At 42.3% G+C, this 27,655-nt stretch overlaps 1 protein-coding gene across 4 annotated transcripts in view; it reads right to left on the bottom strand.

Annotated features, from left to right (window-relative positions):
• The window catches only part of FYN (FYN proto-oncogene, Src family tyrosine kinase), a 213,853-nt gene that overhangs the window by 132,511 nt on the left and 53,687 nt on the right, over positions 1–27,655 (bottom strand). The window contains exon 1 of one of the 4 annotated variants that reach the window (XM_027551192.1): positions 20,753–20,987. The exons of the other annotated variants lie outside the window; for them this stretch is intronic. The gene's annotated coding sequence lies outside the window, so the exon portion shown is untranslated. Of the gene's footprint in view, positions 1–20,752; positions 20,988–27,655 lie in introns of those variants that run through there. 4 annotated transcript variants of the gene reach the window in all.

Below are 27,655 nucleotides of genomic sequence, written 5' to 3'. Positions count from 1 at the left end.
ATAATTTTTGGATTACTCCTTCCTCTCACTTCCACTGGTGTGAGACACACATATGATACCCTGTAGGCAGCTTAAATGCTCCCAAATGTGAGCACAGCCTTTGAGAAAAAAAGCTTTGCCCCATCTTAGCACCCACAGTGACTTACACTGGGCACCAGGGGAAGAGTTCTGTGTGACAGGTGACTGAACAGTGTGCAAGGTGCTGGTTAGGGGCTAGTGAAGAGAACAAAAAGTATCAGCCACCACCTTGATCTTCAAGACGTTTGCAGTTCATTCACCTGATAACTAAACTTGCTAACGTGGCATGTGTACATGCCAAGCTAACTAACAGTGTGATACTTAAGCACTATTTACCAAGATGGATGCAGAGTGGGTCTTAAAGAAAACTGGCTAAAACTCTTGCAATTCCCAGTCATGCATGCTTTTCTTGCTAGGAAAATGCAGGACCAGAAGATGACCAGAATTCAGCTGAAGTTCTAAGTGACAAAAACCAAAACTAAGCAGCTTAGCTGTTTACCTCCTCTTCTTTAGGAAAAGGGTCCACTTGCCTGTAGAATTGTTCCCAGGATCTTCCTTCTGATCTGCCTCAAAACAGCAGCTCCCCAGTGACCACTGGTGTTCCAAGGGTATGCTGCCATATCACCTTCTGAGCACTGTTCTTGGCTAACTGGTAGGACTTTTTTATTTAAAAAAAATTTCTAAATTGGTTTCTTTTCAGGGGAACATGTTTATTTGTCTTTTTAAAAGCTATTAATTCAATCACTTCAAATATTTGGGTTTCATTTAGTTCAATGATTTTTTGAACTATGCCACTTTTATGGCTTGGAGTTTAAAGGAAGTTTCACCCTAATGATCATTTTTTGGAGTCAGTAGATAACATTAATAAATGTATACAGGTTTTCTTATTCTCAAGCTACTGTGAATTGACCACACATTACAATGCTGATCAGATCTCAGTCAGTATATTCATCAAATATTTTCAGTTTTTTAGTTTCACATTCTCCAATTTGTGATGTCAAGTGTAATTATTGTTAATGTCAGGGAAGGAAGTAATCACTTCATAATGCTTCCAGCCAGTGATTCCTGGGGGGTGGGTAATACTGGGCAATATAAAGAAGGTAATATAAAAATTCAAATATCAGGTGTCTTTGCCTATGACTTTGGCTGGCTAATGTTTAATACTATCACTCCTGAGATAATACAGAAACAATTTGCCTAGGATTATTGCATTTCTGCAGCAACCAGTGCAAATGTAGAATTACCTGAAGAAATAATCTGTGGAAGAGCTTGTGGAATTTCAGCTTCCCAAAGAGGCCATGATACGTTAATGTGGGATATTTTGCGTTCCAAGAAAACATCACTAATATCCATCATGTCAGGAAGGGAGAAAACCACATGAATAGAGAAGAAGTAAAGAGTTTTCTTTCCCACAAATGACCTTCTCCCCTCTAAATAGTTTCCCATGTGCTAATTCACTGAGGGGATAAGACAGTGTGGACACAGCCACTGGTTCAATGAAGTATTCTTATCCTCAAAGATCCACAGTTTATACCAAAAGCCTCTAAAGTAAACCCAATCCACTTAAAAAGAACATGTCATTCTCACAAGTTGAAAAGCCAGGAAGAGTTATCATGATCCTAAAAATATAAGAAGGTCATGCTTAAGGATTCAGGAAAAAAAAAAAAGCTTTGGGAAACAGCCACTCTTCCTGTTACTAAAAAACTCAGCCTCTGGAGGAAATGGAGGCGGTGGTTTTCTCCACTTCAGGAGTGTCCCTCCCTCTTTCATTCTACCCTAAGCATTCCTTTCTGCCAACTGGGCACCGTAGAGGGCTCTGGGAGATCTCTACAGACTGCTGCTGACTAGTCTCCTATCATATTTCTGTCCTAAACAGGAAAGGAATACTAAACTGCAAAACCACCCATATATATCCTTAAGCCAGAAGGAAGCACAACTTCATGTTTTCCTTTCATTCTACTGAGTAGCCAGATTTGGGAAACCTGCGTAACTGCCCCAGATAGCACCTAAAGAAATGAATGGTGAAACCTGGATCTCTTGGCCCTTGGTCTTTGTTACCTGGGATATAAAGCATAACCCAGCCTCTTGGTAATAAGGGGCTACTGAGGTGGTTCTTACACCAACAGAAAAGAAAATGAGGGTGGTGGTGACTCATTGGCGGTCCTTCCCACAGGGTTAGGCTAAGTGGGTACTGTGTACAAAGTAGCGCTGTGTGGAAACGGAGGCTTGACTAAGAATCTGCTCCGTCAGCACCACGCAGTGGAAAGAACTCAGTGAGGACTTAAGAAGTCTGATTCTCCCACAGGCTTCACTGATTTTCCATGACTTGAGTTGTCACTTTACCTTGCTAGCCCTCAGTTTCTTCATAAAAAAATAAATCATCATCGTCATTAAAAAAAAAAAAAAAATATATATATATATATATATATATATATATATGGAAGAAGGTAGACCAGATGACTCTTCCGTCCCTCCTAACCTTCTGCTCTGATTCCACCCAGGGTTTCACACCTCCTGGAATCTCTGTCAGCCTGCTTCAGCTTCCCAGCCTTCTGAGCCTTTTGGAAGGGCTTATCACGGAGCCCTCCATTGGCTTCACCTCCCTCCAGGGTCCTTTCTGCCACCCCAAGACAAACATCAGATGGCCCAAATTGAATTCACAAGCCAGCCACGGATAATGATTCAGGACTTAGGAGCACCTGCTTTGGAGGCTTCTGTACCACCCAAGAGGCTGTAAACCATGACCCCTCTCATCCTCAGTTTCCCCACCACAGCATCTTTTTCAAAGAACCACCGAATGTCAGGCACGCAGCCATTTTGCAAGCTGACAGATAAAATTCAGTATGCATAGTTAAATTTAAATTTTGAATCAACAATCTGGGACATACTTACACTACAAAATTATTTGTTGTTTATCTGAAATTCAAATTTAATCAAGCATCATGTATTTTTTTAATTCACTAAACCTGGCAACCTTCCACATGATACATGCCGCTGTGGGTGGAGTTAGGTACCAGGCTGCCCCACCAGACAAGCTTTATGGAGAAGAAAACCACCACTGCCTGACTTCTGGGTCTCAGGAGCAAGAGTCCCTGTGGTTGCAGTGTTTTTCTACCTAATCCTCTCCCCACTCCTACAACTGCCCGTTCTCTAGTCCTCCTACTGGCTTCCTGTCACTTCACATTCCACCTGGGCCCCCTTCCCAAGGTGCCCCCTCTTTCCAATCACAGCCTTCTTTCCCCTGGCTGAACAATTTAATTAATTAATTCACACATGTGTCACTGATCATTTAATGAGTCAACTTCCTCTGAAACTGCCTTTTTTTTTTTAAAAAAGGTCATTTATAACCTCAAATGAAATAATTGAATTGTAGGTTACCAAAAAGATGAAGTGAAAAAAAATGTAGGCTGTGTGACAGGAAGGTATGGTGGGGGCGGTGGGAGGTGGGAGAGGGTTGGTACCATCTAGTTGCTGGCTCTTGCAACAGTTCCTCTAAAGTGTTTTTCTGTTCTTCCTAGCCTTTTTCTCTTGTCTTCTGAGCGTATGATGGCTCTCAGGGTAGCTGAAGACCCCATACATAGATAAGGGATGAAAGGAAGGGTGGAGTGGAATGGGGTGGACTAGCAGGTGGTCTGTAAACAGGTCATCTAGCCAGGGGTCACTCTCTAGGTCTGCTCTCTAGGACACCAGCACAGTTTCTAGGGTCCTTCAGTGCCAACATTTAATGTATTAAGATTGTTGAAAACACAAAGCCTGACTGAACTTTCTCCTTTTTTGAGCACTTTGTGTTCAGAGGTGAAACACAAGTGCACAAGCTTGTGACTCCTGGCTCCCTGATGCTGGCCCCAGTAAGCCCAGGGGCTGTTAAGAACCACCTCTCTCTTTCCAGGGCAAATCAGTCTAGAAGGCTCTGAAAGCTAACCCACAGGACAGAGCAGGACAGGCCTTAGTATTCTCCACCTGGGTCAGTGGATTCCTCTTCATGCCCAACTCTGCCCTCTTGGAAAGGATCTCTGTTCCTAGGTTATCCCATCCAAGAAGACCCCTTTATCTTAACATCCACAACCCATCAGCTAAAAGCACTTTACCAAACCATTGAAAGGAAAAGGCTGAGAATGCATGAAATGGTAGAACATATAATAGACAGTTTGCGATCTTTCTCAGCAATGAGCCCTCAGCAGAGTGACCCTCACTCAGTCTTTTGGGAAGACAGAACTACTACGTGTCCTGGCTCACAGCTGAGTGAGATGAATTGTTACTACTACTAATGTGGGAGCTAGACATTCTCTTACAGTTTTGCAAAAGGCACTGCAAGGTGGCTGAAGGTGGCTGGAGGCACCTGGGGTCCGCCCCCCTGACTCATCAGAATACACTTTCCAACTAACTTTATAGTATCTTTGTGACTCTGCCCTGAGATGAGAGATGTGAATTTTTTTTAGACGATTACAGATTTCCGGTGGGGATGGGGAACAGGGAGTAACATTCCCTGTGAATCTTACACGCCCCACATCCTGACAAGGAAAAATGAACCTGACCCCTTGGTGCAAACAGGATTTGAGCTTGTGTCCTTCCGACATGTTACCCAGATTCATTCAGGGTCTTGAACTCTGGTCACAATTTTCCCTTGGCAGAGTGAATACTGATGCTTTCTCAGAGTGTGGTCACAGAAATGAACTAATAAGCATTCCATGAGCCTATGACAAGGGATCCACCAAAGGCATTTACTTTAACATGGGACTTATAACTTAAAAAACCTTTTTTTTTTTTTGCAAGATAACAGTGTCCAGTCTTTAGATAATTACATTTCATATCTTGAGTGACACTTTGGTTATCAATAAGATTCTTTTTCTAAACAGGTGATGGTGAGGAACTCCATGACAAAACAGACATCAAGCTTTCCCATGGGTAATAAGAGACAGTCTTGTCTCTTTCAAATCTTGCATAGTGAGCCAGGAAGGGACTGGCCACTCCTGCACTGCATCAGCTCACTGCTCTTAATGGGAGTTGAAAGAGCAGCCACTCCCCTCTCGGGTTGTTTCCTTTCTCATTAAATTGTACTTTTGTAGGAGAAGTCATCCAGAGAAGGCAATGGCACCCCACTCCAGTACTCTTGCCTGGAAAATCCCATGGATGGAGGAGCCTGGAAGGCTGCAGTCCATGGGGTCGCTAAGAGTCGGACACGACTGAGCAACTTCCCTTTCACTTTTCACTTTCATGCATTGGAGAAGGAAATGGCAACCCACTCCAGTGTTCTTGCCTGGAGAATCCCGGGGACAGGGGAGCCTGGTGGGCTGCCGTCTATGGGGTCGCACAGAGTCGGACACGACTGAAGCAACTTAGCAGCAGCAGCAGCAGCAGGAGAAGTCATCTTTACAGCTATCAGGTTTGCCACTCACTCATGGTTAACATAACAGTTAGACATGGCACGAGACAGGGGTCTAGTGCCCTGTAACCAGTTATCTGTTCTGAAGGCCACTGGGCTTTGGGGTGCTATGAATCATCATATTCCATGTCTAGTGAACTACAAAAGGTCAGTCATCACGAGGGCCTTAGAACTGTCCTCAGCACTCCTAAGTCAGTAGGTGGTAGGGGGCAGGGACCTGAATTTTCACAGCCTCCCCATGTGACCATGAAGCACCCCCAAGTTTGGGAACCACACTGGTAGAGACCACATTGCTATCAAAGCTGAGGTCAGAGGTCAGTCCCTCTGGAACCAGTCAGCGTTGCTGTGTGTTGCTAAGAAGTCAGCACCTACACCCATTATGAGTGGCAGTACCAGCTGGAAACAGGTGGCATCCTCAAATCATGATAAAGTGAAAGTGAAGTCGCTCAGTCGTGTCTGACTCTGCGAACCCATGGACTCCATGGGATTTTCCAGGCAAGAGTACTGGAGTGGATTGCCATTTCCTTCTCCAAGGGATCTTCCTGACCCAGGGATCGAACCCGGGTTCAAATCATGATAATTTGAGGGGAATTTAATAAAGGGACAATTTACAAAGAATTGGGCAGGGTGCAGGAAAGCCACAAGGTCTAATGTGGTGCCCTGGGATAGGAACGAGAAGGAATTGGGTAAGGCAGGCTCTGTCCCACCCCGAGGCCTGAAGGGGCCAACGAGGATGGGCACCTGAACTGGAACAGAAATGCTGGTGGGGAGCGCCGGCTGCCTGACAGGTGCTGTGACCATCCTTGAAGGGCTGCTGCCAGTGTGGGAAACCCCATAGGGAAGACGTGTCCTGACTTCACTACCTCCCTTCCTCTGATCTCGTGCTCTCCGGTTGCTGAACCAAACTAGAAACCAGAGGCAAAGAGCCCACCAGTGCAGAGAAGTCCATTTTCTGGGGCATAGACAGAGTGGGGAAAGGAGGATAGTGTTTGGACCCAGAGGAGGAAAAGGAAGATGCCTGGCACTATGGTTCTAAAGAAACTGTATTCGGGAGTGTCAAACCATTCCCATCACAGCAGACAGAAGCATTCCACATGCAGAAGCTGAAGCTCTGATGCTTCTACCATGCCCACCTATGAAGGTACCTGACAGTTCAGGTAACTGCAGAAAGGACACAACTCTGTTCAGGGAAGTATCTCAAAAATACATTTACAGGTGTACTTACCAAATATTTTCTGAGCACCTACTCAATAAAAGACACCATACTTCACTTTAGTCTTTGTAGTAAAGCTTTCAGCATCTTTTGTGCTAAATGTGTTCATAGTTTAGTGAAGCCCCTGTTGCTCTTTTTTCTAAAAGAAGTCAAAATAAAAATACTACAGAAAAGAAAAATATCTCAGGTTTTTGAAGTGGAAAATAATTTAGCTTGAATTGCACATATTCATGCTGTTATTCAATTGCTCAGTCATGTCCAACTCTGCAACCCCATAGACTGCAGCATGCCAGGGCTTCCCTGTCCTTCACTATCTCCTGGAGTTTGCTCAAATTCATGTCCATTGAGTCATTGATGCTATCCAACCATCTCATCCTCTGTTGCCTCCTCCTCCTTCTGCCCTCAATCTTTCCCAGCACCAGGGTCTTTTCCAATGATTTGGCTCTTTGCATCAGGTGGCCAAAGTATTGGAACTTCAGCTTTAGTCCTTCCAATGAATATTCAGGGCTGATTTTCTTTAGGATTGACTGCATGTACCTATAACCTATAGCAAAAGTGATCTATGTTTTTCTTTTTAATATATATGGTTTTTCCAGCCTCTATATTAGCCGGCAACTACCTGCATAATGTGCTGCCAAGTGACCTGAAATTAGTGGGTTAAGGAATGGACTTATCCCATCTTTCAACTTCTACTCAACTTCTGCTCAACTACTCCACTAAACTTACGTGCTCAGGAAGCATCACGTTTGATCACCATCCTCTAAGGTCACTTAGGTGGGTGCCCAATAAATGACTTTTACACCTCCCTGTCTCTATGCATACCTGTTTCACTGGCATGGGTGAAGGAAGACGCTGCTTCCTGAGTTCTCCAGGTTAGCTGTGTGCTCAGCAGCATGCGCTTCCTGGGGACCCCAGGTAACCCCAGAGGCACATTATAAGGCACAAAACAAGAACTTTATTCCTTTTTCTATGCTTTTCAAGCCTTCTCAAACCCCAAAGCTGTCTGCAACAGCTCTCTAACTCCCCCATGCCCTTCTTCATCAGAGAGGTACAGCCTCAGGCACAGAGTTGTCTAGCAAGAGAATCTATGAGACTGTAGTGGCACTCTGGTTTTCATTGACTTATTTTCATGATTGTCATCAATTCATATCAAATGATACTGGTTTTCTATTTGAGCAGGTCATAAAAAGCATCTTGTAAAAATAAATTTGGTTGGGTGGATCACAACAAACTGTGGAGAGAGATGGGAATACCAGACCACCTTACCTGTTTCCTCAGAAACCCACAGGCAGGTCAAGAAGCAACAGTTAGAACCAGCAATGGGACAATGGACTGGTTCAAAACTGGGAAAGGAGCATGATATGGCTGTATACTGTCACCATACTTACTTAAATTCTATGCAGAGCACACCATGCAAAATTCTGGGCTGCATGAATCCCATGCTGGAATTAAGACTGCAGGAGAAATATCAATAACCTCAGATATGCAGATAACACCACTCTATGGCAGAAAGTGAAGAAGAACTAAAGAACTATAGCCATGAAATTAAAAGATGCTTGCTCCTTGGAAGAAAAGTTATGACAAACCTAGACTGTATGTTAAAAAGCAGAGACATTACTTTGCTGACAAAAGTCCATATAGTCAAAGCTATGGTGTTTTCAGTAGTCATGTATGGATGTGAGAACTGGACCATAAAGAAGGCTGAGCACTGAAGAATTGATGACTTCAAACTGTGGTGCTGGAGAAGACTCTTGAGAGTCCCTTGGACTGTAAGGAGATCAAACTAGGCAATCCTAAAGGAAATCAACCCTAACATTCATTAAAAGGACTGATGCTGAAGCTGAATCTCCAATACTGTGGCCACCTGATGCAAAGAGCCAACTCACTGGAAAAGACACTGACGCTAGGAAAGACTGAGGGCAGGAGGAGAACAGGGCAACAGATGATGAGATGGTTAGATAGTATCACTGACTCACTGGACATAAATTTGAGCAAACTTCAGGAGATAGTTTAGGGCTTCCCTGATAGCTCAGTTGGTAAAGAATCTGCCTGCAATGGGAGAGACCCCAGTTTGATTCCTGGGTCGGGAAGATCCCCTGGAGAAGGGAAAAGCTACCCACTCCAGTATTCTGGCCTGGATAATTCCATGGACTGTATAGTCCATAGGGTCGCAAAGAGGTGGACATGACTGAGCAACTTTCACTTTCATGTTCACTTTTGGGAGAGAGTAGACAACAGAGGAGACTGGCATGCTACCGTCCATGGGGGTCACAAAGAGTTGGACATGACTGAGCGACTGAACAACAACAACAACAAGCATAAAAACAATTTAAGGGAAAATATCTAAGTAATACAGGTGGTACACAGACATGGAGGAAATCATACAGGTGTATACAAATGACTAAAGTTTGGGAAACAGTGATCTAATGCTAAGTATACCTCCTGAGTCAGAGAGACCTAGGTTTTATTTCTTATTGCCATTAAATAGGCAATAATGACTAATTTTATTGTCTTGTAAATAAACAATTCTTTCACTGAAGGTAGTAGTAGTTCTGGTCAGGGGGTTGAAGCTCAAAGAGACTAATAAAAATTTAGTAAAATTGCTCTGTAATCTGAATTCTGTCTTGTTCTTAACAGAGATGCCTGTGATAAATGATTCAACGTTAAAGCTTAAAGATTTATATGCAATTTACTGTTGTAGGATGAAAATATGGGAGCATGAATTACGAAGTAGGAGAAAGAGCTAAATACTACTCTACTCATCAGGTCTGACAAGTGAGTTTTTGGCAGTCACTGTAATGTGAAGAGCAAAACCTTCTCTGATTCACACAAGACCTTCATTGAGAGTATTCCAGGGCCATTCAGGCAGAATAAATTACAAAGCAATCTGTCACGGTACGTGAATCCTTCTGATGTCAGTCTGGTAAAAAAACAAAAAACTGTATATTCCGTGGTACTGGTTAGGAAACAATGTGTCAACAGTCACCTCCTACATGAACTGTAAATCTCTTAGACATGCTTGTTCAAATCTCAAGTTGCCCTCAAAGCCCAAATCCTAACCTCCTGAAGAATTTACATTTTTGTCCATGTTCCTTTCAAGTCAAGACCTCAAGAGACACTCAACCAACCAACCAATGTTTGAAGCCTTTTTCTCTTCCTACAAACATGAGTGTGAAGAAGCCAAGTGTCTGGGTGTATTCACACCCACTTCCATGCACATCTGCACACCTGTGCTGCTGATGTCCCCACAGGCAAACGTATCCAGCAGAAAGAGCCAGAAATGGGTGCTGCCAGGCTCATGCCAGAAAGAGGTGTTTGAGACAGAGTGCTCTGCTTTGTTAAATGCCACATGGCAGCGGGTACTCTGGGGCTGGGCTCCTTTTCCTATGCGCTGTCTGCTGCTGCCTTGTTTTAAAAATATTTCTACAATGCATCTATTGTTCTCCCTTCACTATATAATTGTATGATACATTGGCAAACAACTGCTCCTCAATGAATAAAAGTGTGTTTACCAAACAATAATTGAGTTGTTGGCACAGGCAGCAGACCTTGCCCAGCACCAGCTGATGTATGTTGTAGGTTGCACACATAGAATCCTCAGCCCCTGCCCTGGCTGGATGTGCAAGCGTCACTACTTGTTAATTTGGGGACCTCAGTTTTAGCCACATAAGACAGAGGAATCCTATTACATAGTGTAGGATTTCACTGGTGACTCATTTCTTTTTAGCTTCAGTACTAGAGCTATAATAAATAAACAAATTTAATTTTACTTAAGTCCTAAAGTTGAGATTCAAATGGAATGGTTTGAAACATACCATAATAGAGAGTTAATTTGGGGGGAGGGGTCATACAATGCAGAGTTGGACTTGTAAGCATAAGTATAGCAAACAGTGGACAATAGGGGTCAAGATGCTTCTGTGCTTCTCATTCTAACAGAGACTTGTTTGAGGACAAAAGGCAAAGTGTGGTTTTACACTTCAGTGTCTCTCAAACCTATCTGTCCTCTATACGTGTTTTTGGGTATCTGCCTGTTTTTGTTCCTTTCTCTGGGCATTTGTCCTGCAACAAGCCATGTGACCAGAGCTAGTCCAGCAAGGTATGACTGGACAGAAGAGAACAACAGACCAGAAGGAGGCTCCGCCTACACGCTGGCTGGGAACCTACAAGTTCTGCAGCTTGGCTGAAAAAGATAAGCCAATCAGACTGCCCTGCCAGGAATCTGGAATTACAAAATGGAGTGGCTTTACAAGTTAGTTGTGGGTTGCTAAACTGACAGGTCGTTTTAACTGAAATGCCTTTAAAAAAAAAGCTTGGTGGGGAGGCGGGGGGAATGATTAAGAAATGACTAGACTAGATAGCAACAAAGTGTTTTGCCACCCCTCCAGATATTCTGGGTAGAAAACATTCTGAATCACTGCTCTTTAAATACAATTAATAATTACTCGCCCAGGAAGAATATTTGAGAAGGAAGAAAAGCATGTACATAAGATCCCTGGTGAGTGGTGTAGAAAGTAGAGGCTAGGGTTTGATCTATCTGGTGCAGGAAGTCTTACAGCCCATCAGCTGCTGGTTCTTCAGGCATCACAGGTGACTAGGAGAGCTGGAGCCTTGAAATTAGAGCACAAAGGAAGAAAGACATGTGCCCCATCCCAGGGCACATGTCTGAGGACCCTCCGCACCCCAGGCCCCAGCTTGGCCTGGGGAGGGTGCTCAAGCATGTCTGTGGAACCGTATGGGAACGAACCTGGTCCAAGCACAGCTTTGGGGGAAGGAGAACAGGCTTAGGGTTAAACTTGTCTGAGCGAGAAACACAGCAGCTGCCGCCAGCGCCATATCTAAGCAAACCGAGGCTGTTCTTCAGAACAGGCCTGAGGCCGCCTGGGTAAGAGGGGAGGGTGCCAGGGTCTCTGAGTGGAAGCAGGGCAGATGGTGATGCTTCGGGCGGGGGCGGGGCGGGGCGGGGGTGGGGTGGGGCGGGAAGCGAACTGAAATGCCCACAGCAAAGCCCCGAGACTCTTCCATCTAAATGGATGTGTTAATGGCTCCCGTGGAGCGGGTATAAGAGGGCTTAGCACATATGCCTCTGTCTACTGTACTGGCTGTAAATAAACCATGAGCTTGTCGGCGCCATCTGCTTGGTGTGCACTTTGTGGAACTGTGTGAAGAGAAAAAAGCATGTGGGGCCAAATGGCTAGAAATATTTTCGCTGTAGACTTAGAAACCAAACATGCTTACATAGCTAAATTATTACATTTCCTTTAAAGTGGGTTATTACATTAAAAATGCTTTTTTAAAAAAAAAAAAAAAAAAAAAGAGGGGGAGGGTGCTGAACAGTAGGAGGCCACACAGCTGCTGAAAGGCCAAAGAGCAGGTCGGGGGCACAGACTGAGGCTGGAGACAAGGCTCCCATAATCGGAGTTAATCAATCTTGAGTCAGTCACGCTGAACCAGGCTTAACCACAAATTCTTCATCTAAAAATGAAGAGTGTCACTCATCTTCCTCAGAGCAGTGCTTTGAGAAGTAACTAAGGTCTAAAACGTGAAGTTCTTTAGATAAAAGATATTACCAACATACAAAACGTTTTTATGGAGACGGTCATGCCCTCTAGGGGGCTTCCCACGTGGCTCAGCGGTAAAGTATCCGCCTGCCAAGCAGGAGAAGTGGGTTCGATCCCTGGGTCAGGAAGATGCCCCGGAGAAGGAAACAGCAACCGACCCCGGTATTCTTGCCTGGGAAATCCCATGGACAGAGGAGGCCGGCGGGCTACGGTCTACTGGGTTGCAAAAGAGTCAGACGTGACTTAAGCGACTAAACAACAACACGCTACCAAGTGCAGAGTATATGTTAAACATGATCATTATTGTCCTCCTATACACCCTGAGACTGCTCACTTTTTTCCCTCAAAATTATATAAGTAATGTAATTCATTCATTCATTAAACAACTATTCACTGAGCATTTACTATGTTCTAGACCATGGAATAGTCTTCATCAGAGGTAAGACACCTACAATTACGTTCTAAAATCACAGACTTAGTATGTTGCAAGTATTTTCCAAAATACACCATTGGATCTGTCCTTTCACAATTAAACACCTTATGAAATTAAACAGTGTCCTCCCCTCTACTAGATCTGTGACTGTCTAACGGTTCAGTGATTTGCAAGGGTTTAAAGAGCTCCCTCACCTAACCTGGATGAACTTTTCCCAAGGCCTAACAGAGCAGCAATTTTAGGGAGATACCATGCAATTCCCTGGAGAACCCAACAACTTAAGGAAAACTCTATGAAACAGCATGAGCAAGTCACTGTGGTTTATGAAATACAACTCTGAGGGAATAACCACTCTGTGTTAGCTTTATTCACAACCTATGTCTCATCTTAAGATAATCCCCAGAGATAATGTGGGACAAATCCTGAAACAATGAATACGCAAGGTTACTTCAATACGTTTTATGACACTGAACTGTGATTCTATCAAAGTTTGCTTGGAAGAAAGAAATAGTAAAGAGTGTGAGGAATGGGACTTCCCTGGTGGCCCAGTGGCTAAGACTCCACATTGCCAATGCAGGGGGCCTGGATTTGATACCTGGTGGGGGAACAGGATCCCACATGCCACAACTAAAGATCCCACATGCAGCAACCAAAACTCAGTACAGCCAAATAAATAAAGTAAATATTTTTTAAAAGGGCCTCCCTGATGGCTCAGTGGTAAAGACTCTGCCTGCCAGTGGAGGAGACATGGGTTTGATCCCTGGTTCAGGAAGATCCCACCTGTCGTGGAGCCAGCAAGCCTGTATGCCACAACTATTGAGCCTGTGCTCTAGAGCTGGGGAGCCGAAACTACTGAAGCCTGCGTGCCCTAGAATCTGTGCTCCACAAGATGAGAAGCCACCATCTCTTCTAATGAAGAACCCACACACCACAACTTGAGAAGAGTGACCCCTACTCGCTGCGACTAGAGAAAAGACCCAGCACAGCCAAAAATAAATAAATATATTTTTATATAAAAATATATATAATGTATATAAAAGAGTGTGAGGGTTAGAGTCAGTGCTCTGGACACAAAGCCCCACACCATATATAACAGTTGTGATCTTAGATGAGCAGCTTTACTTATCTCGGTCTTGGTTTTGTCACCCTCTAAATGGAGATAATACTATACTACCTATCTCCTAGGATTTGCAAGAAGTGCCAGTGAAAGAGTAAAAAGGTCTTGGCACGTGGTCAAGACTCAACTAACTTCAGATATGACAAAGATCTTCACTGTGTGGAAACAGAATTTGCATGGAAGCCAAAGCTTCAGCAAAGAGGTGTTACTGAAACCGGAAAGTGGGTTGCGGATGGGAAGAGAGAACCTGCTGCTTCTAAGTTCCCACGGCATCTCTGCTTCCCCTGCTAGACAGAAAGCACAGAGGTGCCGAGAAACTTGAGGATCATCCTTCCAATTCTCCCAGCAAGATGTGAGCTGAAGGAGAGAGTGCAGGCCACGCTGGAATCAGCACTAGTGAACCTTAATTTCTCATCATGTCTCAACATGGGAGTGCCTCAATGCCATCTGGATTTATGTTAACTCTGTAAAGAGAAAGCACATTGCTCACTCTGGAGGAGGTTAAAAACTTAAGGGGAAAATCCCATGCCAATACTATTCTTATTAAAAACACTATTCGTATTAAAAACAGGTCAAAATGATGGGGAGAAAACAAACCTTAGTATTGCATATGTTTTCATAAGTGGTTTTGGTTTTATGAATGAAGTTTTGATTCTAAAGACAAAGGTGCAGAAGAGAATGATAAAGCCATATTTCATTGATAAGGTCCCAGATTCTCATCTAAAATGAAACAAAGTAAAAGCCTGAAGCATGTAAAGATTTTTTTCACTGCAAGCTTTTGGAATTTCCCAGGAGAAGAATAAAGATAGAACTAGAGAAAACTAATTTAATATAGGTAAAATTTAATCTTCTCTTTTAACAAAAGGTTGAAAATAGTTAAGAACCTGAAATGGAAAAAAAGCTTATGCAAAACTCTGTATATAGATAGCTTATAAAAAGTTTATGCAACATTTTAATACATATAATACATAAAATTTATACTATGTGTAGAATTAAATTAAGAAAAGTGAAAGTGTTAATAGCTCTATCTGACTATCTTCGATCCCATGGACTGTAGCCCGACAGGCTCCTCTGTCTGTGGAATTCTCCAGGCAAGAATACTGGAGTGGGTAGCCATTCCCTTCTGCAGGAGATCTTCCTGACCCAGGGATCGAACCCCAGTCTCCTGCACTGTAGGCAGATTCTTTACCGTATTAAGAAAATATAAACTTAAATTATGAATTTTACCCAGTGACAGGAATATTTTTGAGAATTAATGCTAAACAAAATAAATATTCTAAAAATATCTCTTTGGTTTGAACCTTGAACTGTGGTGTGGGAGAAGACTCTTGAGAGTCCCTTGGACTGCAAGGAGATCCAACCAGTCCATTCTGAAGGAGATCAGACTTGGGATTTCTTTGGAAGGAATGATGCTAAAGCTGAAACTCCAGTGCTTTGGCCACCTCATGTGAAGAGTTGACTCATTGGAAAAGACTCTGATGCTGGGAGGGATTAGGGGCAGGAGGAGAAGGGGACGACAGAGGATGAGATGGCTGGATGGCATCACTGACTCTATGGACATGAGTCTGGGTGAACTCCAGGAGTTGGTGATGGACAGGGAGGCCTGGCGTGCTGCAATTCATGGGGTCTCAAAGAGTCGGACACGACTGAGCAACCGAACTGAACTGAACTGAACTGAATAACCCCATACTTATTGAAGACAAGGAAAAAAAAAAAAAAGGAAAATGGCAAGAAAATTCAGACAGTTTTTCAACCAAAATGAACTTACATGGAAGTCCTAGGGGCAGAAATGCAAGTCAGGATTTGACTGCTGAGCACAAAAACATGAGTTCAAAGAATATTTGTGCTCTTTACTTGTAGAAGATGTTTGAAATATAGTTCCTAGATAATCTTAACATGCAAGGCAGGTAATCTGGTGAGTTTTGCATGTGTGTGTATATATATGCGTATGCTTTAAAAAGATTCACCAGGAGCTTCTTTGAAGAGTTGGCCTCCCTTAAAAGGAACCTGATAAACAAAAATTTAATTTGGACTCTATTTGGTAAACACAACTCATGAAATCCAGCTCAGGCCATGGGATAAGGCATGGCAAGCTAAGGAAGTTCCCGTCCACATTCGGTCAGTGTCAGCTCGCCTCACTGTTCTCCTGGGATCGGAAGCAGTGTAGACAAACCATAGTCTTGGACTCCTGCAGTCTGTCAACTGTTTAAATGCTTTCCCAAGTAACACAGAAAAATGGTGTATATTTTTGATTGCATAAGAAACAGATCTGAATGCTGAATTAGAAGGAATGGAAATGTTTATAGTTTTAATTGTCGAAAATGCCTTTCAATTATACTTAATCTTCACTCAAACAAAAAATTCATTACAAGTAAATATCAGCACAAAATTCTCCACTAAACCACTATTTTTTTTTTTTTTTAATCTGGGTAACCACTCTCTTCCATTGTTGAATGATTAAGTACACACATTTGCTGAAATCCTGTACATCCTGTACAGTTTTAGTATGGTTCCACTTCTGTAAAATATGTATCTTTGAGGAAAAGTACTAGAATAAAACATCTAAAAATGAGAGACATTTGTTGTCTCTGGATGATGGAATTTCAGTAAAGAAATTATATCCTTTCCTGAGGGTTTCTAATTTTGCTAAAATTTCCCATAAGAAAAAATGTAATATTTATTGATCATGTATTAGATGCCAGGCAGCATGCAAGTTTTTTTTTTTAATGCTTCACGAGATAGGTATTATTATTATCCCTGCAGATGTGGAAACAGAGACCAAGGCAACCAATACTTGAAGGACGGAAACCTGAACTCAGACGTGTCTGTCTCACAACCATTTTGCTACAACTAAATTTCATTTGTAGCTGGAAGAAAAAAGAAAACACTTAAATACAAACGCTACAAACCCAAGTGAAAAGCTATATGGAGACAATATACTTCTAGGCATTTATATCAAAGATTTTAATTAGGTACTCCTTAAATATCTCCATGATTTTTAAAATATTTTTAAAAGTATGATATCTATTTGAAAATGAAAGGAAATTAATCAAATCTTACATGAACTAAAACCAACAATCTAGATTTAAATCAGTACTAACACTTACATATCTTCTTTCAGTGAAGATCCAGTCACCAAACAGACAACCCCTTATTGATTCTAACCTACCTGATCTGACTGCAAAGAAGAAAGTAAAAAAGAATCTTTCCTTGTGAGAGGGATAAACTTAAGACTCAAAGAAAATGGTGCTCCATCAATCACGTGAAACAAAGAGTTGGTAGCTTGGTCATGTCCGACTCTCTGTGACCCCATGGACTGTAGCCCATCAAGTTCCTCTGTTCATGGGATTTTCCTGGCAAGAATACTGGAATGGATTGCCATTTCCTTCTCCAGGGTATCTTCTTGACCCAGAGATCGAACCCAGGTCTCCTGCATTTCAGGCAGATTCTTTACTGTCTGAGCCACCAGGGAAGCCCATAGATCATGCGGAAGCCATGATTTCTTAGTGGCTTAAAGTCCCATCCCAAGTACACTACAAATCAAAGAAATGTAAGTTACAACAGTGAAATACCATTTTTCACCTATCCCATTAACAAAGATGATAATGAAAGAAAAGTACCACCATAAGAGTACTGAAAAACTGGCACCATTGCAAACTTTTAGTAGAGTGTGGTTATACAATAAATATGGATGAAACTCCAAAATGTACCAACCCACTCATCAACGAGTTTTCTACCTAGGGATTTATACTAAGGAGAAAATTTAAGTATGCTGTGTGTTGTGGTATTGTTTGTTCAAGGCAATATTGCTTATAACATAGAAAAACCAGCAGTAATCTATATATCCACTCATAGGGGAGTTTACTTCTGCATCTGCAAAATCTGGTTACTACATCTAGAACTAAAAATAAATATCTGGTGAATAAATGGCACAATGAATAACTTAATGGGATACAGCTATATAATTGAATTCTAGACCAGCAATAATACTTCTGATGTAGCTATATTCAGCATTTTGTTAAGTGATCAAAACAGACTACAGAGTTGTCTTTTGGTACAATCCTATTCATATAAAATCATATATATACCTGTGTACTACTATATCTGTGTAGATATCTAGAAGGTCAATACAGGTGGGAATTTTTCACTTTTTCTTTATACTTTTATGTATCATTTGGACTTATTTAAAAATATTAGCTACATTTTCTTTTTGGTTGAGGAGATAGTGTGTGTGAGTCGCTCAGTCGTGTCTGACTCTTTGTGACCCCGTGGACTGACTGTAGCCTGCCAGACTCCTCTGTCCGTGCATGGAATTCTCTAGGCAAGAATACTGGAGTGACTTGCCATTTCCTTCTCCAGGAGAATCTTCCCAATCCAGGGATTGAACCTGGGTCTCCTGCATTGCAAGCAGATTCTTTACCATCTGAGGCACCAGGGAAGTCCTTTGGGGGCTTGAGGAGAATCCTACTTAAATTTGTATCCCAACCACCCTACTAGGGAGGAGGAGAATACCACTAAATAATAGATGTTATTCAGAGGATAAGATTTAAGACAATTTGATTTTCCTTGTTTTCTCAAACACTGCCGTGCTAGAAGTTCTCTTTTCTACTCCCATAACATGCCTGAAACAGAATGAACACAAGGCACATCTGTTTGAAAACAGTTGCAATCAGTGCCCTGGTAACCATTACACTGAAGAGAAAATCTCCGTAAAAGATATTTCACTACTTGGGCTTTTTCTGTCTAGAGCCCTTCTGAATCCAGCCTTGTTAACTTTCTGGACAACCCTCCTAGCCCAGGGATGCCCTCCTGGGCTCAGCGCGCATCCACGTGCAGTCATCATTCAATGCACTCCATCTGTTAGCTCCACACACAAAGACCTCAAGTTATCTGGCAAACAAACATTGCTTTTCTTGAACGCTAGACTGAGATTAAAAGTGTATGGCTTGTATTAATAACTAATGGTTTCTGGTCATTTTTGTTTTCAATCCAGGAGAAAATACAAGCATTGCTGATACACAAATGACGAAGTGTTTCTCTCTGGATTCAAAAAAGGGCAGCATGATTCCTCCACTGAGGCCCTGTCTGATGACAACAGGGCCCAGCTGCAATTCTGGCCAGCCTCTGAAAGCAGGAGTCAGGGCCAACAAATGCTACATCTACACACGTGCCCTGAAGAATCAGCCAACTGTGAGAACGATGGAGAGCACACACGTGAGCTGATGACTATAAGCCTCCTCCTCTGGATGTCATTTATCAGAATTACAAACATTTGCTGAAATGTATCCCATGTCATGCCAATGCATGGGTTCACCAAGTCAAGAATAAGCTACATATTTTGGCCCTGTAGTATTTTCCCTAAATTACCATGTGCAGAGTGACAGCAAGATGGAGGGTTGAGACAAAAGAGACCGACCACCAGAAGAACACACACCTACTGCTTCCCTCCTTATAATTCCTGGGTGCAGCATCTATCTAGCAGCAACAGCAGGCAGCCAACATGCACAGCATTCTCAATGCCTCAGTGTGAGTGTGGCTGGCTTGATCTTGATCAGATCAAGCTGACTATGGATTTAGGGTTGCAAATCCTCTTTAAAAAGGAAGCATTGTATATGAAGATGAACCTCCTGACTTGAGCTTTGAGTTACATGTCCAGGGGTGGTGACAGTCTGAGATCACACCTGTTTGATGCTGGTTGCATTCATATGCAAGACGCGAGGCCAGCCTGGGACCTGTGCAGATGCCCACGGGCCTCCTGAGAGAGGAGCCCAGAAGACAGCTTGTGTCAGGGGCCCGGCTCCACTGTGGGAACAAGCACTTGCCCTTCCGCCTGGCTCCTGCCACCGCTGACTAGTTTTCCCTGATACTGCGGTCATGTGCCTCGTCTACTCAGAGCTGTCTGCATCTGAGCCACAGCTATTTCCTGAGGGATATAAAACTCAACAAACTGCAAATAAACAGTACAAAACATGATCTCATGCTGTCACGCCGCTGTCTCTCTAAACTGTACCATCCTGGCGGCTCCCTGATTTACAAGTGTCATTTGACACTCGCTTTTCCCTTCCAGCGACTTCTTGCCCCTGCTTTTACCCATGTCCATCAACTCCCTCTCCCACTTAATGTGTCCTCTCCAATCTTGCGCCAATGCCCACGCGGGGCCTCTGCTCTCAAGGTCACCAGGCTACAAGTGTTCCTAGAGTTCACTGGCAAGTTAACCTTCCTTGTTCTCAAGAGCTGAACACTGTCAGTGGGTTCCTCTGTCAGTCTTGGCTGTCTGATTGATCTTCTCTTGCCCAAACTGCCCTTCTATATTTGTTAATTTTGGTCAGGGGTACAGATATCATCCCAGGTCCAGAAACTCAGAGTGGGTCTTGTCTTAATCTCTCTTCTCTCATCCCCTACATCCAGGCAGGCTGCCACCATCAACCCTGGAGATTCAGTCTTCAAACAGGCTTGTAGTTCATTTAATACAGGTCAAAAAAAAAAAAAAAATCCCCAGAAGGAGTCTGTAAACTATAGTACAACACATAAATTCAGGATGTCAGCCTGGGCACACTCCTTTCACCCCATTTCTGTCCTGTGCCAAAGGCATTCAACTCCTACTCCGGTATTTCAATCCTGTAATATGGTACATTGTAAGTTTCCATCTAGAGCTTGCTTGGACTGTTTTATGACAGTCCCTTGAAATCAAATGTTCTTTCCTCTCTTTAAAAACACAGCACTTGAGCCACCTTCCCCAAGACCTTGACCCAGATTAAGCTGAGTTTTAGCCACTTCAGTAACCCCTTGGGCAGAATTTTAATTAGTTTAACAGACCTGTGCGCATTGCAGAGGTCTTTATATAGTTTTCATTTTCTTCTTTATTTTCTAATTTGTGTTTGTTTATTGATTTTTCAAACATGCACAAGTAGGGACCAGGTCTTGCTATGGGTTGTTAGTGGCCAACTGATTTCAGCTTATTATCAATTAGTCCCACCGCCCCCACTTTATACATGAATACATTTTTAAACTATCGTTCCCACACACTCACCCTTGGTGTCTCCTCCAGAGAGTCTTGTGATGAGAGAGTTATTAACGGTATTTAAAACTCTCATTTCAACTTGGGAGCAAGAAATGCACCCACTCCTGACAAAAACAGCTTACGGATGAATTCCAAGTATCCAAGTGTTATTTTTTTCATCCCACAAACCCAGGGACATGACACGACCATGACACAAGCCTGGGTGACATCCCACAGCCATCAGATGATAGATGTTTTCGTTGGTTTCTCCTTAAATCAGGGCTATCAACAGCGGCATGAATCTGAACGAGAGCCCTCTACAATAGTTCTGACAAGGCTCCCTTCATAAACCTCAACTACTTTCCTACTGAAGAAATGCTCTATTAAGTCAATTCTGTTTATACAATCATTGTGCATTTATATCTTTTTAAAGATAAAATGAAACTTTTATGAAAGATGAATTGTATGTACCCAGAGTACTATCTGCCTTGGAAAGATGCCAAAACACATACTCATTTAAAATACACAAAACAAAAACCACCAGCCACCAATACTTCTCCCAAGAACACAAAAAAAGTAGTATACAGAATTCTTTTTTGCATAGTAGGGTGATCTTTTTAAAAAAATTTTTATTGAAGTATAATTGATTTACAATGTTGCATTAATTTCTGCTGTACAGGAAAGTGACTCAGTTAAATATATACATTTTTTTAATATTCTTTTCCAATATGTTTTAATACAGAATATTGAATATAGTTCCCTGTGCTATACAGTAGGACCTTGATATTTATCCATCCTATATATAATAGTTTACATCACAGTAGGGTGATCCTACTGAGGTAAGTAAAATCAATAAATATCGCTTTTAGGAAATAACCTGAGAAATAGGTTAACTGTGTCTTATAATAATTATGCTAATACATAATTTACTACAGAACTTCGGATATTTTAGTTTGATTTTAAATTTCAATGCAATTTAATATTATACATAAAGTATAAATTACAATGATCTAATTGAATGGGCAAAAACACCAACGTTCATTCATTCATTCACTCAGTCACTGAATATGTATTGACAAGTGTTTTGATAAGAACTGTCCCTAGCAGCTCACAACCATAATAACAACAATGTATTAAGTACTGCGATTATCCAGTAGGTTATGCTGGGAAGCACCAACATTTAAGAAACTGGCAGATCACAAAACGGGTAAGGCAGAGATCTGTTTACACTGACCAGGGTCCTCTCCAAGTTAAAAGTTAAAAACAGTATCTATAAACTGATTTTATTTGTGTTAAACCACAACACACAACAGATTACATGGAAAAGGGTCAGGAGAAGAGATCCATCCAGGGATTAACCATAGTTTTCTCTGAGAAAGGCAGTGGAAAGGAACATAGTTAAAATAAAAAAAGATTACCTTTTAACATACCTCTGCTATTGTCTGAATTTCTAAAATAATCTATGTAATTCAGGTAACGCTTGTATAATGAAGAAGTAAAAGTAAATGAAGCTCACCACGGAGGCAGCAAAGGAGGCTGAGAGGGATGAGCTGGAAGCAGAAGGAAATCCTGATGAGGGTGGAGCCCATATGGGAGGACGGTGTAGAGAGGGCATCTGGAGGAGGGGGAGGACCCAAGAAAGGACACGTCAAGGACAGGGAGGAATCCCCAGTTTGGACTATGGCTCTTTCAGGGGAAATAGAAGCAAGCAGGGCGGGGACTTTCAGTGGTTAAGATTCCACGCTTCCACTGCTGGTGGTGGTGGGGGGGGTGGTGTGGGGGGGGCCACCGGGTCCATCCCTGGTTGAGGAACCAAGACCCCATGTGCCACACAGCACAGGTGAAATGTGGTATGAGGGAGGGAGCAGCAGGTGTAGCTCAAATGCCGCAGACAGGTAACCTGCACGAGCCAAGTGAGCCGGGAACAAGCAAAATTAGGCTGCCCCCACCCTCCTGTCTTCTCCATGTTGCCAAATAGGTTCAGAAAAATACTCATCCATTTTGTAAAAATCAACACTACAAATGTGATCATGAATGGCAACCAGCACTGGAGGCCATAGACTTCAGGTGTAGGAACCCACAAAAAGGGCCCAGGAACTACCTACAGGGGGTAGGTGTTGGGGTGGCTAGGCAGCTCCAGCCCTAGCATTGACTGTCAAGGGATGATGCTGGCCCACTGTGGCCAGAGCATGCTATTTTTAAAGAGAAGTCATAAGTTTGGGTTTTTTTAAAGTGTGAAGTATCCTGACTTTAAAAATGCTGGCCCAGACTTTTACAATACACTGGACTCGGGAAAACAGGCCTGTAGTCCATCTCTATAGCATTGTGACTCTTTGTAAGCCTGGTGTTGAGGGGGAAATGTCAACTAAAATTTCTCTGTTTCTCCTGAAAGAGCCCTTTGTCTCTAGGCTAAGAGCATAGACCTGGTAGATAAAAAAAACATTCTCTATTTTTACTTTTAAAAATATCCAGTATTTGAACTAAAAACTCTACTTTCCTATAAGAGTTTACATCCTCAGATACTCTGCTGGTAAACATTTAATGCAAACTCTTAATATCATGTCCACATAACCGACCTCAGCTAACTGTTACAGGTGTTAAAATGTGTGTCTGGATGGGAAGCACGAATTAACTGGCACAAATTTTTAAAAGGACAAAAAATGAGGAGGGACCAAAAATTCTCACAGAAAATATATGAGCATGCAAGCTGACTCTCAGTTTATCAATTTCCTCAGGAAAGAACTTCCCATTTGCAGATGACTTATAGTACAACACACCCAACAGTTTCATTAGAATGCTATTTGTAATCAGTTCATCATACCACTATGCTTCAGGAAGTGAAAGCAAGAAGTATATAAAACCAACAACTATGCATATAGAACATTCAGAAGTCAAATAGCGTTTCTAACTGGGAAAATAACTGGGGAAGTGTAGCACTGCCATAGAAGAAACATAGTGACCATTGTGACTCTCAAGTGAGTGCATAAGCTTTGAAAAATCTTCATTATACACTTCTGAAAACTGAAAACCATGTATTGCAAGAGGTGAAGAATCTATTCCGTAATGACTCGTATACGATAACATCATTGGGTGGATCACTGTCATAGAATCTATTTCAAGTTCATTTCACTTTGCTCTGATTCTCATGTTTACTAAGAACTGATGTGGATAATGATAAATATTAGTGTCTCTACTTTCAAATGATTTTCCTCCTGATGGAACAAATATAATCTCAGGCAGGTAGAAAGAGAACTCACATGAAAGCCCTCTGCACGCTAGGCTTAAGTTTCTACTGAAACCTAGGAGAAAGCCTTAACACCGTATGTTGGAGAGCATCTTGTTAACACTGGGTGACGTTCTTGCCTACGGCTCCCTGTGTCTTGGTCTTTCCTTCTTGCGTTCGGTGTCTTCAGTTCACATACTCCCGCACTTGCTTGTCTGTTCATCCTGCCTCATCTACTTTGCCTCATCTTCTCTCACTCATTACTCTGGATTTTCTCTTTGTAATTGTTGAGTGTGACTGTTTTGCTTCTCTGGTCTCCTGTCCTTGCAGGGACCCTTTCCCTTCCTTGCCTAAATTAACGCTAGCTTTCAACCAAGGTATAAACCGCGAGCTAGTGTTAGGTCACCACAAAATGCATCCTTGGATACCTTACCCTTGAGGTGCTTATATCGAGTTCACAGATTCACATGTTGAATCAACATGTTTGTCAGAAAGTATCTTTATTTTTAATTTGTGACAAAGAAACTGCTTAAAATCTCCCATATCCTGTGAAAGCTCCTCCCAGCTCCCATCTCTGTGCTCTGTTCAATTCCTTAGATTGTGCACTGCCTAACTTGAGCACCACCTTGGTCATGAAGTTGCTAAAATACTGAAAGAGTCAGAAAACAATTGCATCTGACGTGTTAGAACAGTGGACCATAGAACTTGCTGGCCTCTGTGTTTCCAAACAAAACAGATTCCACTCCACAGAGCTTGGGGAGAACCTACTCATTTTCATTTAGCTACTAAGCTTTCAAGATCTTGGCTGAAAACAGATGTAACTGCCTCAAGCAAACACCAAAGAGTTTTATCATTGTGTTTCCCACCCAACAAATTTGGCAACTGAAAGAACATGGAACCTCAGGATGTACATGACTTAGAGGCAGCGCCCTGGAGACCAAGCACGGTTTTTATAATGAGATACACCTGGGCTCAAAGCCTAGCACTCTCTACAGCATGATACCTGGCAAGTTACTCGATTTCTCTGACTGTGGTTTTTTTCATCAGTGAAGCAAAGAAGCAAATCCTACCACGTAGGATTGCCATGAGGACTAAATTACAGGAGGTAATCTAGGAGCCTGGCTGGCACAGCATACAACCAACAGTGGTGTGGCGACCAGAAATGAAGAACACATGTGACCAGGCTCCTTCTTGCCCCAGCTGCTGCAGTGACTCTGGCTTAGCCTTCCTGGCTCTTCCCCTTGTCCAGCCTACTGGTAAAGCGTTGGGGGGAGAGTGTATATTTTACAATGCAGAATCAGGAGGAGAGGTGGAAGAACAGTGGGTCATTGTTAGAAAATACCAGTAAGTTTGTCGGGGCCGTAGGGTGTAAGGACAGCTCATGGGGAAGGAGGGACCTGAGGTGCTGCTGTGGATTCTATGACCTCACTGTTGTACTGAACAACACAAGTAAATAAAGCATTTGCTATTTTGAAATGATTATCACATTATGCAAGCAACCTAAATGTCCATTGACAGATGAATGGATAAAGATGATGATGTATACATGTACAGTAGAATATTACCCAGCCATAAAAAAACAATGAAATAATGCCAATTGCAGCAAAATGGATGGACCCAGAGATGATCACACTAAAGTCAGACAGAGAAAGACAAATATCCCATGACATCATGTGTGTGGAATCTAAAAAGATGATACAAATAAATTTATTTACAAAACAGAAATAGACCCACAGACATAGAAAAGCAACTCCCAAAGGGGAAAGAGGGAGGGAGGGATAAATTGAGAATTTGGGATTAACAAATACACACTACTATATATAAAACAGACAACCAACGAGGACCGACTACATAGCACGGGGAACTATACTCAATGTTTTGTAATAGCCTTCGAGGAAAAAGAATCTGAAAAAGAATGGCGTGGCATGCATGCTCAGTCGTGTCCAACTCTTTGTAATTCCATGGACTGTGGCCCACCAGGCTCCTCTGTCCATGGAATTTTCCAGGCAAGAATACTAGAGTGGGTTGCCATTTCCTCCTCCAGGGATCTTCCTGACCCAGAGATCAAACCCACATCTCCTGCATTTCCTGCATCGGCAGGTGGATTCTTTACACTGGTGCCACCTGGGAAGCCCGAAAAAGAACAGATATGAATGCAAAACTGAATCAGTTTGTTGTACATCTGAAACTAACACAACACTGTAAGTCAACTGTACATTAATTTTAAAAAGAAAAATAAATAAAAATTAAAAAGAAATTATTGTCACATGACTGTTATCTGTTTGGCCCTAACATGAATCATTAAAACTGGACTATGTAGGTCTGGATACATACAGGTTAAAGGAAGTACTCTACTGGTTTTATCATTACTTACTTACACAGACTTGGGAATGGAGGTGGTCCCTAAGCTTGAGGGAAGGGGATGTAAAAACAGCTGAGCCGCCCACTCCTGGGCAGAGGAGTGCAGGGAGGTACTGAAGGCGGGTGGCCAAAAGCAGAGTGTGACGCCAGGTCCTATTAGCCACTCTTGACTCATCCTGATTCTGGCGAGTCACTAGCATCTCTGTGTTTCAGTTCTTCCCTCATAAAATGGCAGGATGGGAAGGCTATATTATTATGGCACACCAGTTGGCCTTTTAAAAGTGAGCTGGGATGCATGCCAGCAGCTGGGCCTCCCAAAGCTGGCTTGTACCTGCTCCTTAAGCAGTAGATATGCATGTGCCAGGTGTACACACACATGTATGAGTATGTGTGTGTTTGTGTATATGTGAACACATGCATACTCTCACAAACGCTGGGGCTGCTCCCGAACAAACCACTAAATCATTTAAAAAGAAAGCCTTTGAAAGGATCATCTGGCAAATCCCTCTCCACCCAGATAAGAATATACCTCATTCTAAAAAGACAGAGGACTTCTTTTTTTCCCTAAAAATCTCCATAGGAGAGGTTTGCAGCCTCCCATTAATGTACTTGATTTTCTAAAAACTCTCATATGGGAAAGTTCTTCTCTGCTACATTTAAAAAAAATTTCACTGCTGCCTGCATTCCCAATTCCTTTTACCACACTATTTTGATTTTGCCTAGAACATATCACTTTTTAACAATTATATAATTTGCTTAGGTATTAATATTTACTGTTTATTGTTTTCTGTCTCACCTCCTTTCCCCCAACCAGAATAAGGTACCTTATCCCAAGTACCTAGAGCAGTGCCTGGTTTGGACTTGGTACTCTATACATATTGGTAATTTGAAGCTGAATTATTTCTCTAATCTTTGATAAAATCACAAATCTACAGAGCTGGAAGGGACCTTAGAAAGGAACCTTAAAAATGCAAAAATTAAGGCCCCAGGAGGGTAGGTGGCTTGCCCGAGGGTATACACAGAACTTCCCAAGCCCCTTTCCACTTTACCTCTGCACCTCCAAACAGAACTGTGACCCTGGGGAAATAATCTGGGTGGGAGGCAGCCAATGAGAGAAGCCAAATCTGAACTCATTTAAAGCAAGAGAGTCAGAGAGAATAAGGTACAGCATCTATTTACAGAACAGTAAAATCTCTTAAAATAATGATAATAATTTGTACCTCAGTAGCCACTTTCATCTAAGAATCTCAGAGAGCTTATGAAATTCTCTCCCTACAATGTGTGGCATCATTATCAGTACCAGCTCTCAGACAAGGGAACTAAGAAGCTGAGTGTGCTATGGCCGTCCT

The sequence above is a fragment of the Bos indicus x Bos taurus genome, chromosome 9, assembly GCF_003369695.1.
Source record: "Bos indicus x Bos taurus breed Angus x Brahman F1 hybrid chromosome 9, Bos_hybrid_MaternalHap_v2.0, whole genome shotgun sequence".
NCBI lineage: Eukaryota > Metazoa > Chordata > Mammalia > Artiodactyla > Bovidae > Bos > Bos indicus x Bos taurus.
This window is presented reverse-complemented; position numbering and strand designations above follow the sequence as displayed.